This window comes from Sceloporus undulatus, chromosome 2, assembly GCF_019175285.1.
Source record: "Sceloporus undulatus isolate JIND9_A2432 ecotype Alabama chromosome 2, SceUnd_v1.1, whole genome shotgun sequence".
Lineage (NCBI taxonomy): Eukaryota > Metazoa > Chordata > Lepidosauria > Squamata > Phrynosomatidae > Sceloporus > Sceloporus undulatus.
The window spans coordinates 82608130-82624258 of NC_056523.1; positions in this window are offsets into that span (position 1 = coordinate 82608130).

Genomic DNA, 16129 nt, shown 5'->3' on the forward strand with positions numbered 1-16129 from the left:
ATTCTCAGGAGATATGGAATGCTGATTGCCTTGCATGAAGAATGAAAAACCAGAGGAAAATTGAAAGTCCTGGAAGAAGTTATTTTTGGCTGGAATGCAGAACAGGGGCACTCCCATGTGTCCTATAACTGCAAGTCTGATTGCATTTAGTTGTCCTAAGGTGTTACTGCTTTATTCCCTTATTCTCTTGCTCTGTTTCAGTTTTCAGTTCTTTGCTCAAACAGTAGTCTGTAAAGTCTGAATTGTCAAATTCTTGTTATCTGCAGATGGGAACTTCAGATGTCATACTCAGATTGGGTAATTTCTTTCCTTCATCCTGCTCATTTAGTCATTTTTATTTCTTTTTAAACGACGCTTGTGATTATTTTATGTATTTGTGTATCATTCATTGAGGCATGGGATTTCTTTCACCTTTCTCTTCAGAACACTGTATGATAGTTAAGTGTTAGTAGCCTGTTCAAGATATCTGACTGAACTGTAGTGTTCAGTAGAGATTGAAGTTGGATCTTCTCAATTTGTTATCCCCCCACTTGTTTTTGGTGTACTTATGTCCATACAGGAGTAACTACTAACAATATAAGACGTTGCGCTGTTAGTTCTAGAGTGCCATACCATTTTTCTGCTGTCAATCCATTGTGACGTTTGCCTCTTGCTTCAAGCTTCTGTTACTCGCCTGTGTTCTGATCACTTTGCTCTGGGGCATAAAATACTTTGAGAGAGATACACCTTATAAATATATTTGGTTGGTATACTGTTTAATAATGCAAATCACTCTTGAACCTTTTTTTAAAATGAAGGGCAGTATATAAAAATCATCTGCTGTGAATGGGAAATGTTTCTAAATCTGACCATCAAGAAGATAACACACCAAAATATTATATTATGCAGGATTTTAAAAAAACTATCAAATGGCCCATTATTTTTTCTTTACCTAAAAACCACCTTTCCCTAAGGATTCTTTTTACTTCCCACATCATTCTCAAATCATCCCACCCATTTACTTCATAGCATCCATCTTGGCATGCTATTTCCAGTAGTGGGCAGTGTGGCCCTTGTTTGCTATTAACTGATATATTTTGGCAGCTTTACTGTCGAACGATTCACCTTGAAATCTATTTGTAGTTTTCTTTCTCTTTCTATTTAATCATGTGGCTTATTTGGAGGTCCCTCCTTTTGTTTTATTTGTAAAATATGTTATGCCACCTGTCATCGTTTCTAAGTGGTGAGCAAGAAAAAACATGCCTATGTGAAGTGAAGTTCAAATAGCATACAGTTATGCTAAATCTCAATTTTAAAATAATTGTGGTGGTCCATGAGAAACTGCATAAATTTTACAGTTGGGCAAAGGCTGAGTTAAGTAGAAAGGGCTTCATCATGCATGAAAACTATAAAAATTGTTGCGTGTTTAAAAACAAACAAACCAGGGAGACTATGTCTAAGCAGATATATTACCTTACTTCATGGAATACAGCCAGCCCTCCATATCCATAGATTTTTTATCCATGAATTCAACCACCCACAGCTTGAAAGTATTTTAAAAATTTAAAATTCCAATAAGCAAACCTTGATTTTGCCATTTTATATAAGGGACACCATTTTATTATACCATTGTATTCAGTGGGACTTGAGCATTCACAGAATTTGATATTGGGTGTTGGTCCTGGAACCAACCCCCAGCAGAAAGCAGTATCCCACTGTACTGACAATCTATAACCATACATAGTAATATATGGTAGTACATTATTTGATATAATATAAACACAATAAAATATAGTCCAATAACATCCAAAATCCACTAAAGAATGATTCATTTATTGGGCCAACCAAAGTATACAAAATACATGAGACAAACCTTTGAAGTTAGCTTGGCTTTATCAGGCAAAAATGTTAAAAATCATATAGGAGAAAGGGGGGGGGAGACTATTAAGTTAGAGACACAGGCCTACATTTTGTCAATATGTTGTTCTCAGTAAAGATGATATGAACGGATATCCATTTAGGCAGAGGCCATTCCTCTCCTTTGGCCATGTGGGCTCTGGGAGAGAGTTGTAAAGTCCAGGAAATAAAAGGTTAACTCCATTTTAAATCAGAACTGCTTCTCTGAGGATCTCTGCATGTTCTGTTGCTCACATGTGTTAGCACTGTGACTAAAGGTGGAGTCGATGATGCAGCTCTATTCGAAACACATTCAAGGCATGCAGAGTTTTATCTTGGTTTATCTTGGGTCTATCTGCATCGGTTATTCACACAGCCAACAAAGCAAATGTTTTGGGAAAACCCCCGAGATTGTTTATCCCGAGTTGTGGGTTTTTTTGACAGCCCCCTAAAACTTACTTAGGTGCATTTGAAATGCATGTGAACAACAAAGATTCAACCTACATTCTACTGGGATTATTTTCAACATCAGAGTAACCCCTACGTGTCCCAACTTCCTGTCCCAATTCTTCCTTCTGTCTCACATGTAGACACTTAAGTGCCTCTAACATACTAGGTACAGTGTGAAATCAAGAGAAAGACAAGACACACACTTTAGACTTGTAACAAAATGCCACGTCTTTCTCCTTGAGTGCCTACTTGTCTTTGCCTGGTGTTCCATCTACATGAGCAGTATGCTTGCATGCACGGATGCCGGGATGTGCTCACTTGCTGCAAGCGATTTTGTGCCCCTTGCAGAGACTTCTTTTGTTAAGGTGACTGACTAGTTCCAAAGCTGAGCCAATTAAAACCCATTCTACATTTTGCCTCAATTGTTCCCTGCCAGGCCAGATGCTACATTAGTAAGAGTTCTTAAGCGGCCTCTTCAAAGTGCTGAGATCAAACGGCTGCTGTCCATGAATTATGGAGACAGTAATGTTTTTGCCTCCAGGAAGCCCCACTGGCACTTCTTCGTATCCAGCCCATAATTCAACAAGGAAACCACTTTTCTGAAGGGAACAGGGAAAATCCAGCAGGCAACCTGTTCCTTGTATTTCTTTATGGGAAAGCTAAAATGCTTACTTAAATAATAATAATAATAATAATAATAATAATAATAATTTATTTGTATCCCGCCCCTCTGAGAATAATCGGGGCAGCTAACAAGTTAAAAATATACAATATATCAAATCCCTTGTCCCCTCCCCCCCCTTAAAAAGGTATTAAATCTAACAAAGAATTAAAACCATACAGGTTAAAACTGACTGAAGGGTCAAACAATAAAACAATACAACAGAACAACAGACCAATAATCAATACAACAGTGATCAATGGGAGCAGCAGTATCTCTTTATGGGAGTTTCCTGAGGCCGGGTTGGCTATTCTGGAAAGGCCTGCCGGAAGAGATCTGTCTTAACAGCCTTTTTAAAGTTGTCTAAGGATGTAAGCAGACGGATTTCATCTGGCAGGCCGTTCCACAGTCTGGGGGCGATGATGGAAAATGCCCTCTGGGAGGTAGCCGAGAGCCTAGATTTTTGTGGCTGAAGTAGGCCTCTCCAGAGGAGTGGAGTGCGCGGGGAGGATTGTAGGGGAGAAGGCAGTCCCAAAGATAGTTTGGACCCAAGCCATTTAGGGCTTTAAAGGTGATAACCAACACCTTGTACTGGGTCCGGAAACTAATAGGCAGCCAGTCGAGGGATTTTAGAACCGGAGTAATATGGTCTCTCCTAGATGTTCCGGAAATTACTCTGGCTGCCATATTCTGTACTAGTTGCAGTTTCTGGACCAAGTACGAGGGTAGCCCCATGTAGAGCGCATTACAGAAATCTAGACGTGAGGTTACTAGCACGTGAACAACAGTCTCAGGATCCTTTACTTCCAGGAAAGGGCGCAGCTGTCGTATCAGCCAAAGCTGATAACAAGCGCTCTTGACTGTCGCATTTACCTGATTTGACATCAGGAGCGACGAATCAAGGAGCACCCCCAGACTGCGAACACAGTCCTTGACGGAGAGTGTGACCCTGTCTAGGACCGGAGGTTGCAACCCGATTCCTGGTTTCGGGACCACTACTGTGAGCACCTCCGTTTTGTCTGGATTCAATCTCAATCTGTTTTCCTCATCCAGCCCATTACTGCCCGAAGACATTCATTGAGAGAGGAGATGCCATCAGAATTCGAGACCGACAAACGAGACATGGAGAAATAGATTTGGGTGTCATCAGCATACTGATAACACCCAGCTCCATGACTCCGAATGATCTCACCCAGCGGCTTCATATAGATGTTGAACAACATCGGGGACAGGATGCTTACTTGATCTGTATGGAGTGTACAGCTGTCTCAATTGATTGAGGGATTCTGGGAGGTACAGTCCAAAAAAAGCAATTTTTTCAAGCTCTTATCACCTACTACCCTATCTTTTAATGCAGGCTTGGGGAGTGCACAGGATTCCAAATGTTATTGCACTGCAACTGCTATCAGCTCTAGTCAGCATCAAGAATTGGGAGGAATCATGGGAACTGCAGTCCAACATCTGGAGGGCTTCAGGTTCATACCTTCTTCCAACATTTCACAGATAAAAACCAGAACTCATACGGCCAAGCAATTCCAGTGTGTGGTCAAGAAGGCCAAAGTTATTAATGAGGAAGAACACACAAACTATGCAGGTTGCAGCAGTTTGTTTTTGCTATGCAAGTTACTCCCACTTTGTTAATAGGAAAGGCAAGATACTTCTACCTCCTCTCCCCCTTGTTGAGTTAAAAGAAGACAACCCCCTTTTGCATTTTGAACACAGTTTGCAGCAATTAAAGTAAGCTCAAGATAACAAAGGAAAGTGGAAGGAGGAAAGAGAAACTGGGACATTTTAAAAACAGCTGAAAAGGGGGGATGACAGGATTAATCAGGACTGTCCTTGACAAATCAGTACATTTAAGAGTTTATTCAGGTTGCACACTTAGTGTTTTAATGGGAAATACCAGGGAATGAACCTGGAATCTTCTTGCAATGTACTATTCCTCTACCTTTTTTATCCAAGACATCTGTCATTCAGATATCTCATGACTTTGACTCCACTCAATGTCCCACTATGAAATTAGTCAGAAATTTCCTGGGACTAATTTTCTTTATAATTCTTGCATTTTGTTTGTTTGCTATGCAACACTGTATTACTGTTACTATACAATGGTGATGTTATAGTGGTAATACCCCCCTCCCTCCTCATATCAACAGCTGTATCTAGTCCAGCATCCTGTTTTGCACAGTGGCCAAACAGTTCCTTCCAAAAAACTCCCAAGCAGGACATGAAGGCAACAGTGGTGGGTTATTGAGAGACATCGACAGTGTATAAACAGCTTCATTTATATAGCTGTCATTGCCTCTAGGTATCCCTGTCATGACACTGTATGCCAATACATATGTCTTCCTGAAACCACTTTCAAATATGTTAACAACTTTTGCTGACTTTAATTGTCTGTTGTTATTTGAGATTGGTGGTGTAGCCCAGGTACCCATTAGGATTGTGTCCCTGGCTGAAGTCCCAAGAAGATCCCCTTTTCTATTCCCAAGAAGACTGAGATTGTTTTTGCTTCTTGTCTTTTGTTTTTTGTTTTTATTTTTAAGGTGATTGTGTAATTTCAGCAAAAATTAAAATTAAAAACCGGAAAGGAACAGAGTAAAAACAACTTCAGCAAAGGTATGCATGCGCTGTAAGGCATGAAAGGCAAAGTTACGGATCCAATGCAGAAGAGACCATGGATTGCCAAAGCAGCACATTCATTTGTTTGCAGAGAAGTGTGATAACTGAATGTTTTCAAGCCAGTATGTCCCCGTTTTCTGCACTGATATGTTTGTTGCAATTAAAACAAAACAAAAACTGATGTGATAAAGTTCATAGTCCAATTCTCAAGCCACCACATCAAGATGATAAAGGTTGTTTGACAGTGTAACACACCCCCTTGGAGAGTGGTGGAGTCTCTGGCTTTGGAGGTTTTTAAACAGAGGTTGGATGGCCATCTGTCGGGGGTACTTTGATTGTGAGTTCCTGCATGGCAGAACGGGTTTGGACTGGATGGCCCTTGTGGCCTCTTACAATTCTATGATTCTGTGTGTGTGTTAAATACCCACTCCTCATTGCCAGATCGCAAGATTCCATAGGAATGGAATTGTAGTATTATAATTGTATAGTGTGACAGAGCTCTAGGATTCTGGCTTGTGGTCATCCCTTGTAGGAAGCTTCTGGTGCAAAGGTGATGAAACTGGCTGGCAAGATGGTGGTGTAGGACAGGGGGATGTTGTTGTTCTGGCACAGACCAAGAGCTTTCAATAGTCTCAGCAGGCAGCTCATTTCCATTGGTATCCCTAGCCCTAATCATAGACATTACTTAATTCTCTTCCAAGGAAGGCTGAACCCTCCAGACCAAAGAACTGCTGTTATCCTCTCAAATTCTAACTGCTGCCTTCACCCTCACAGTAGCAATCAGTTCCAGTTGTCTTCCACCAGACTCAGTGCTGCCCTCAGGGGAGAGGCAAGCACAAGACCAAGGCAACTTCCAGTCTAGCTCCAGCAGCTCCTTTCCTCAGCCCCAGTACCTCAACCAAGCATAGCATCACCTCTTCTGGCTTCACATGGACCAAGAAAGAGGCTGTGATGCTCCTAGTGTTTAAACAGTAAATGCTCATTAATCAGAGAACAGCTGGGGGAGGTTGCCAGATCATAGTCCAGCAAGTCCCTCGGGAAGTCATTACTGACAGACAACCATCCTTTCAGGAAGAAGCAACACTTTCATTTCTTGATTCCTGGCTCATGTTTCTGAAGTACCTTGGACCTTGTATTTTAAGATGACAATGCTACTGGACACTTCCTTGGATTTGTTATGGTATTGACTGCCTGGAATTTGAGAACTGTTACTGGCGGTAAGCTCCTGTACACAACTAGGGCTGCATCTGTTTCTTCTCTGATAGACTGTTTGGTACCTGCCCTTGGCTGGCCTCCACAATGAGCACCCTTTCCAGTAGGCAAATGGCTGCAGTCTCTCCTGAGTAGTGTGTCCTTCCTCATTAATAACTTTTGCTATCTTGACCATACATTGATGTTGTTTGGCCATGTGTCTCCTGGTTTTTTGTCTGTGAAATTTTGGCAGGTATGAGATTGTATGCAGGTGTAGTGGAGTTAGGGATTATAGGATTGAAGCACTAGGATTTATTAATCAGGATAAAGATGTTGTCTAGTACCCTGCCTCTGATCTCCCTTTCCTCCTTAGCTGCAGTCCTCACAAAAACTGATGGCAGATGGAATTTTCTCATGAAGAATATACTGTGTGACATCCTAGCTGTAGTGCAAAGTAAAAAAAAGTAAAAACAAATGTAAGTGCCATTAAAAACAACAGCAATAACAACAAAAGCCCATGTAGAGGAGCCCTGGTGGCGCAGTGGTTAAATGCCTGTACTGCAGCCATTCACTCAAAACCACAAGGTTGCGAGTTCAAGACCAGCAAAAGGGCCCAAGCTCGACTCAGGCTTGCATCCTTCCGAGGTTGCTAAAATGAGTACCCAGACTGTTGGGGGCAAATTAGCTTACTTGCTAATTAGCTTACTTGCTGTTCACCGCTATGATCTTTGGAATAGCGGTATATAAATAAAACATATTATTATTATTATTATTATTATTATTATTAGAACATTACATTTTGGCTATCTGATGGAAACTCAGCAAAAGTAGAATTAATGAATGAAAATTCAACGATAGTACCAATAATAATGGAAAAGTTATTCCCAAAGAATTTAAGAGATTTATTTGATAAATTGCTAAAAGTAAGAAAAATTGATAAAATAGAAAATTGGATAGAAGTAAAAATAGGAAAAGAAAATATAAAAGAAAAACTTAGAGGAAAAAAATGTCCTGGTTTCATTACTTACAAATACAGTGGTACCCCGGGTTACGAATTTAATTCGTTCCGCTGCCGCATTCGTAACCCGAAAAGCTTTCGCAAGCCGAAAACCCATAGGCGCTAATAGCGAAAGCCGCGATTTCGTGCGAAAAAGCGCCGAAAAGCACCAAAATTTTTTTCATAACCCGAAATAACCTTCGTAACCCAGAACAGTTTTTTTCAATGGATTTTTTTCGTAACCCGGAAATTTCGTAAGGCGGCGCATTCGTATCCCGGGGGGCCATGCACTTTGTGAAGACCCGTGGGGCTGTGGCGAGGCCGAAAGGGAGCACATTGTAGTGGTACGCATCGGAGCCGACGGCGAAGGCGAGGAATCTCTGGTGGGACTCCCGAATCCCGATGTGGAAGTAGGCGTCCTTCAAATCGACTGTCGCGAACCACAGGTCCTGGTGGAGGAGAGGCAAAATAGAAGCCAAGGTTACCATACGAAACCGGCGATATTCGAGGAAGAGGTTTAAGTCCAAGATTGGTCGGATGCCCCCGTTGGCCTTCGGTACCGTGAAGTACCTGGAGAAAAAGGCCGTATGGTAGGACTCAGGGGATAACGGGGAAATAGCCCCTTTGTCCATTAGGGTGCGCACTTCGTCGAGAAGGGTGTCCGAGGGGGGGGGTGGAAATGAACTCTCCGGTGGGCGGGAGCTCTTCGAACTCAAGGGTATAGCCCCTACGGACGATGTTCAGCACCCAAGAGTCGGAGGAGATGGAAGCCCATACATTGGCAAAGGGCTTAAGGATGTCCAAAAAGCACCTATGGGAGGCGAAGTGCGCGGGAAGGTTTCATGCCCTCTTTTTGGATTGATCAGGGTCTTGTCGCCGGTTCCTGCGGTACCGAGAAGACTGATTGCAGCGGCTGGAGGATGACGGGGACTGGGATGGGTATCTCTGCCGCTGAGAGCCCTGCTGATGAAACTGTCGGTCCTGGTAGGAGGACCTGTTAAATTGGCCCTGCTGCTGTTGCCAAGGGCGGAACCTCCTGCGGAAGGGAGCCGGAGCGGGGGCAGACATACCATGTTTTCTCGCCGCCGCCTTCAGCCTGAACTTCCGATTCAGCTTGTCATTCATCTCGGCGTGGAAGAGGCCAGATTCATCTATAGGCATGTCCTCAATGGTGGACCTGACGCTGGAGTTGAGATCCAATCCCCGCAACCAGGCGTGCCTCCTTAGGGCGATGGAAGCTGCCATGGCCCTGCCAGAGCACTCCACAACGTTCCTGGATGCCGTGATGAGCCATGCGCCGATGGAGTGGGCCTCATCTCTTATCTCGGTGAGCGTCCGCTGGGCTTCATCCGGAACGTCTGGCACAATAGGGGAAATGCCCTCCATAAGGGTTTGTATGTAGGCACCCATACAAGCGGTGTAATTGGTCGCCTTCACCACGAGAGCAGCAGCTGCATATGCCTTCCTGGCTAAGGCATCGATCTTCTTGGCCTCCTTATCGAACGTTACCGCCGCCTGACGTTGAGTTGAGGTTTGTTGGGCACCCTCAACAATCGCCGAATTCTGGCGGGAGTGAGAGGTAAGCCATGATGCCGCCGGAGCCGAGACCCTATAGAGGGATTCGATCTTGCGCGGTGGGCCTAAGAGTGAGGAAGGGCAGTCCCAGGAACGCTTGACCAAAGTCTCTAGGGACGGCAGGAACGGGACCAAAGGTGTTGAATGGACCCGGCTGCGAACCCTGCGCTCAATGGGGTCCTTGGCCTCTTCTTCAGGATATGCAAGTTCAATGTCCAGAGCCCTGGACATTTTGATGACATGTTCGACAAACGACCTGACGTCATCCGTAGGGGAGGCTGCCTCAGGATGATGCAGAAACTGAGGAGAGTTCTGGGCCAGGTCGTCCTCACCCGAAGAGTCCTCTGAAGCGACAGGGTCGGGTTCGGAATCCGAAGCAATCGGGTCAACGGTAGCAGATGGTCTGGGGCGCTCCACAGGCCTATCTGCAAGGAGGGATGAAACCGCCGTCGATGGGCCCGGCCGGTCGGTGTACTCATGGCGGCGTCACTCCTGGTCCCGAGGCTGGTCACGGTCACGGGAGCGGTCCCGAGTCTGGACAGGCTTGGCTAGAGCCACCTCTCTAGGGACTGGAAGAAAAAATTGATCTGTCTCAGAGTCGTAGAAGTACTGAGGATTGTCAAGGGTCTGAGCCGGAGAACGCGAAACCAACGAAGCTGGCGAGGGAGATCTCGGCGGGTGGTCGGCATCGTCTTCATCGTCCGAAAGAAGAAAGGGAAGCGTTGTCGAAGCCGATTGTGCCGGGGCCGGCACAGCCTGGGCGGTGGCATCCCGGTCGTGGGTCCTCACCGGAGGATGGTCACGATCCCTCACAGGCGGATGGTTCTCCACCAGTGGTGTGGCCAGAGGGTCAGTCGGTATCGGAGAGCCAGGGCGCGGGTGGTCCCGGCGGGACTTTCGGGAACCGGCCGCGTCATCAGAACGCCTCTTGGAAGGGGACCTCGAATGGGAGCTTGACTTAGCAGTTGATTTGGCCTTCTTAGCCGAAGAAGAAGAAGCCAAGTCTGGGGCCGATGACTGCCTCTTCTTGGCAGACTTATGGTGAGATGGCGCATCCGGAGGAAAGAACGGAATCGGAGACTCCGAGATGGCATCCGCACGGCCAGCCCGATTGTTGCTTCGGGCGGCGGAATCCCTCGAGCCCGAGGGCTCCTCGGAGGCGGTGCTCCTCGGTGCGGGGTCATCCGACCTGGCCGGCTTGGAGTGGTCCGACGATCCGGACTTGATCTTGGCCCTCTTGGAGCTGGACGAGGCCGAGGAAGCCTTCTTATGGGTTCCTTGGTCCAAAGTCTCCCGGGGCGTCCCCGATGCCTCGGAGGGGACTCCCTCGTTACGGGCGGAAGCGGTGTCTGAACCCAATGACCCCGGTACACGAGGGTGCTTTGTGGGTTTAGAAGCGGCACTGGGCTTAGTGGAGCCACGGGCCGGCGGACGAGCGGCGTCCGAAACTTCCAGGTCTTGCGCCAACGAAGTAGAGGGAGGCGCACTTGAAGGGCCGCTACGGGCCTGGGCAGAGGAGATCGGAGCAGGGGCCGAAGGGGCCGAAGCAGGCTGGGAATCCCCCTCCCGAATCTTGCCTTGGGCAATAGCAGACGTCAGCCGCGACTCCCGATTTTTGCGGGCTTGGAAGGACATCGACTTACAGAGGCTGCAGACCCTGGGGTCGTGGTCCCGGCCCAGGCAGAAGAGGCAAGAAGAGTGGGGGTCCTGAACAGGAACCTTTTACCAGTGAATTCCAAAAACGAGCAAGAGCGAAGTTCCAAACAGCAACCAGCACGGCGGAAAAAAGGAACTGGGGAAAAGAGCGGGAAGGCAGGGGCCTTATAACGGGTGGGCGGAGTTACCGCCAAAAAGTTTCTATATGTTGCAAAGTAAACTTTGCCCAGTGATTCCAGTAGGTTCCGAACAGCACTGCGCAGGCGCAGTAAAACCCATTTGTATGATTCGCAGAGACCACGAAGAAGAATGTCAGTGTTGAACTCCAAAAAACCCCCCCTTCACTGAGCTCCGCTGAAAAAATGAAAGGCAGAACCACCACATCATAATACGCAAAGAAAATTTTGAGACACAATGGAATAGAATGTTAGTCTTTCTGAAACTCTTTTTGATATAAAAACCAAAGTGTTCCATTCTTTTGTCATGCACTAAGGGGGCTATTTACATAATAACTTATCAGGGAGTGGAATTTAAAAAGTCACCATAAAGAGGCAGCCCATATACTACTTAGCTTACGATATGACTGACATTTAAACTACATTATAGGTTTACAGTAAAGCAAATCATAAAAGAGTGAAATACAAAATATGGATAACAGTCAGTGAAAAAAGGAGTATTAAATTAATATGCAATGGTTGTCATCCTGCTAGCTGCATATGCAGGTGTATTTTTGATCACTGCAAGAGTTGGTATCCCTTTCCTCTGCAATGAGCAAAGCCCATACCTGACCTACCATAAAGATGCTGAAAGCCCCCGACATTCATACCTGGAGTAGAGTGATGAGACCACACAAGCATCTGTCTATGTCCCCATAGCTAGTTGTAAAGCAATTACTTCATACATTGATGTCTTTGGAGGACCTCAGCAAATGATGTAATAGCTTCATGTCTGTCCATAGGGTCATAACCAGATGTTTCTGAGATACAATCCACTGCTCTCCAGGCATCAGTGGCTGTGGAGGAGAAGGTTTTCAGCAGCTCTGCAGTAGGTCTGAGGGCTGGTAAATGGCTCAGCATAGTGTAGTTATGCATGTTGAACTACTATACTATGTTCAGCCATGCAGGATTGCTGCCAGTACTGGTAAAAGTGACTAACACACCTCAATATCCTGTGATAGGATAAATGTCTGAAGTAGCTTCAGAAATAGTTTGTAAAGCCCCTATTTTTAGTATGTGCTCATTTTAAACTATCGTGTATTTGCTTGCAAGTACTTTTCTGCACTGGTATTCATGTAAGTGTTGCATTGGATTCTGTTTTACTTTGGAATAGTCTTAAAGGTTGGCTCATTCTTTTGTGTTTATGACTTGTTGACTGTTGTCTCCGACAACCATAAAGTGATCACAGATTGATCTTCCATTGGCAGATATAATTGGATATTAACTTCAACAGTATGTGCCAACAGTGAAAGTGTTCATCTTCAGCACAGAGCTGTCAGGTGATGGTATGCTGTGTGATAAATATGCATGTGTGAATTGGATTTTAATTTTGAAACTTGGATATTTTCATCCCATCCATCATGTCATAATGATGGTAATATCACCATGGAACCCACACATCCCCTCTAGATGTACATCTCAATTCCTCAGGGTTACAAAATACAACCTCCTTCTGTTGTTTTGTTCCTGGCATCTGGTGCTCAGAGGTACACTGCTTCCAAACACAGTGATTTAATTAAGATATCATGGCTAAGGGCTTTTTGGCTGAGACAAGGAAATGTTACCTCTGCTATACACAAAACAAACAAACAACTGCCCCTCCCCCCAATTCCAACCCCCCAACCCCTAACCTACAAACAGGCTTTCATCTTTTGGCTGAATTGTACATTATTTTCTTTAAATACCTGCAAATTGAAAATTGGTTGTTGATTAGTGTTGTGGTTTATTCAAAATACATGTTTGGGAAACAGCACTAATTTGGTTTAAAACTTATTAAATGGATAATGTAATCTAGGCTGAGAAGGCAGCGCCTGCACTTGCTATGAGTGAACTACTAGTAAAGAGACATATCCTGGAATCAACTGATTTGTAGAATTTCTGGAGAAATCATTGGTACTTAGTTTCAGAATGTCAAGTACTGTACTAATGCTAAGCTTCCTCTTTTCTTTCAGAGCACATCTACAGCCTTACACGGGTGTAAACCAATTTAACATAATGTTATTTCTCCTGTGGGATCCTAGGAAATTTAGTGGGGATAGAGAATCCTGAACTGGTGGTTCTTAGTTATGCACTGTGGCTCCCAAGAGTCCTTAGAGAGAGAACTCAGCAGTTAAATCAGTATATGTCAATAGCAATGGTTCCCAACTTTTGGTCCTCCAGAGGATTTGGACTTCAGCTCCCATAATTCCTGATTGTTGGCCAAATTGGCTGAGGCTACTGGAAGCTGATAGCCAAATGAAATGGAGGATCAATGGTTGGGAGCCACTGGATGGCGCAAACGTGCCTGTAATGTTCACTGAATTTGGGGGCTGTCACTCAGTGCATAGCAGAATCAGTGGAAAAACTGCATCTCTCTTCTTGAACCAAAGCTGGCACTATCCAGTGAAGTAACTGCTTCAGATGGCAGCTCCTGGGAGGGGGCATGGGTAGCCTTCCTTATACTGTACATTACCTGTTACCCTACACTGGAGAAAAGAGCAGTACACAGCAGCTTATCTTACCACATTACTGCACTAGGCTCTTTTAGTGCTGCTACTCCACTTTAACTGCTCTGACTGCCTCCTGTTGCATTCTGAGGTTTGTGAGGCCTAAGAGTTCTCTGGCTGAGAATTCTAAATACCCTCCTTAAACTGCAAATCCCAGAATGCAACAGGAGGCAGCCAGAGCAGTCAAGTGGAATAGCAGCAGTATGAATGTAGCGTGGTAATCTAGCCAGTCCTTCTAAACTGGACTTCTGTCTCAAATGTGATGGAGGATACTATTGCAACTGTCAATTAAGAATACTGCAGTATATGAGCAGAGCAACATTGAATGCAGGCACCAGTCAGTGTGCAATATAGCTCAGGCACTTGCTAACACTGCTTGTACAGTGTGCCTGTGTTAGACGTGGGTGCGCTATACGTGGCTAGAAGCCTCAGCGCGCCCAGAAGAAATGGGGTGCACACGCGGGCATGAGCCTTATTACTTCTAATAGGGCTCCAGCATACACATTTTTTCTTTACGTGGGGAGGGGGGGCCGGAACGGTTCCCCTACATAAAAAAGGGCACACTATGTGTCTGGAACAAATGCCAAGAGCATTCTACCTGAGTGTGGTTAAAAAACCCACTTCCAGTGACTAACATACACCCTTTGAGCTCGTGTTAGTCTTATGATACACACCAAATAAATTACCCACTCCAGACCAGCTTCATGTGTCCCAAAGCCATTCTAATCATAAGGCTTCCAAACCCCAGAAAAGGCCATACATTTTACCATGCTGTGCAGCCTAAGGCCTGTGAGGAGGCAAGGACTTGCCCAAGGTCACCCAGCAGCAGAGGCTGACAGCCAACCTTGGAGCTGGGCAATCTGTTGGTTTCCTTGTTGGCTCCTTGCCTTGTGTTTATCACTGACACACCTCTGCTGTTATGGCTGGAGAGGGCTTGCCATTCATTTGTCAGCATATGGCTAGCACTGTGAGACCTCGAGCATGAGAGAAATCTTGTTCCCAGTGCTGTCAGTCTGACACAAATGCAATGCAGTTGCCAAATGTGTTGGCTCTAATAATGAAAATCAGATACTGAAAACTTTTCACTTGCCTTTTCCTATCTACAGGGCTTGGGAACTATAATCAAACTACCTGGCTGCAGTCCTTCTGTTTCTACATGGATCCATTTGTAGCTCTCATGAAAGGAATTCTTGTAATAAGAAAAAAGAGGAAAAATATGTGGAAACATCTTTGAGGATCCACACAGCACTTACCTTAATGGCACTAGTTCGGCAAAAGCTGTCATTGGGCTTTCTGGTTCCACCAAACACCTGCATGGTGAGCTACTTTTGCCCTCTCAGTAACCAGTAATGCTAGCTGGTGATTTGAAAACCAAGGATCACTTACCTGCATCAAGCAGGGATGTCCAAATGTCTTTTAGAATGCATTTCTTGCGATAACAAATGTAATCCCAGCTCTATTATGAGACTCTAATCTCTAATCTCTATTAGAATGAGTTTCTTGTGGTAATTAATGTACTCCTACAATCTTTGCTACATCTTGAAAATAATGCTATGTTGTTGAACCTCCTGCCAGGTTAAAATTTTTGAATCATGTGAATATTGGGTGCCACAAATTGAGTTTACCACACAAAAAAGACAAATGCTCTCCTTCTGGGTAGTTGTGAGTTGCAGACTTACATTCCTTGCTCTTTCATGAAATTATGTCCTACTACTAGGAAGACAGCCAAGAGCATACTTGGACTGCTTTCCTGGAAAATTATGCCCCATAATAATGCTCTCATTTCTGTTCTTTGTACATCAAAGCAGCCGACCTTAACCCTTCTTCTTTTTACTGTATCTCTGTAACCTGCTCCAGACTACCCTCTTTCAGGACTCCAAAAGCAGGATGAATTGTGCCCTTTGAAACTCTCAAGGAGCAGCAGTTCCTCTTTTAATAGCCCTACCCTGCACTGTTTTAACATGAAAATAGTTCTGGATCTCTGCCCCCTTTTGCATTTTTGGCTGTCTAGGCAGCCCTCAGAGGGTTCCAAAACAGAAAATTAACAGGTGGAACCAGCATAGTTGCAGTGACTCATTGCTAAAGGAGCCCTCTTCCTTACAATCTCACTACTGAAATCTGAAACAATACAGAGGAAGAATACTCACTCTCATCCTATTAAGGCAAAAGGTACCATCTCCTGTTCCCAGTTTTGACAACAGCTAAGGAGGCTGCTACAGGAACAGGATCATATCCCCTCTGTCTGAACTCTGAACCTTGAAGGAAGTTCCACAGTTCTCTCCAAGAAGCCTGGTGACTGTCCACAATATCAGTTCCATCCTTCCATCCTACATAATCATATGGTGCCACTGGTGCTACAGTCCCTTCTCCCAAATTTGCTGCCAGAGACACTTGACACAGG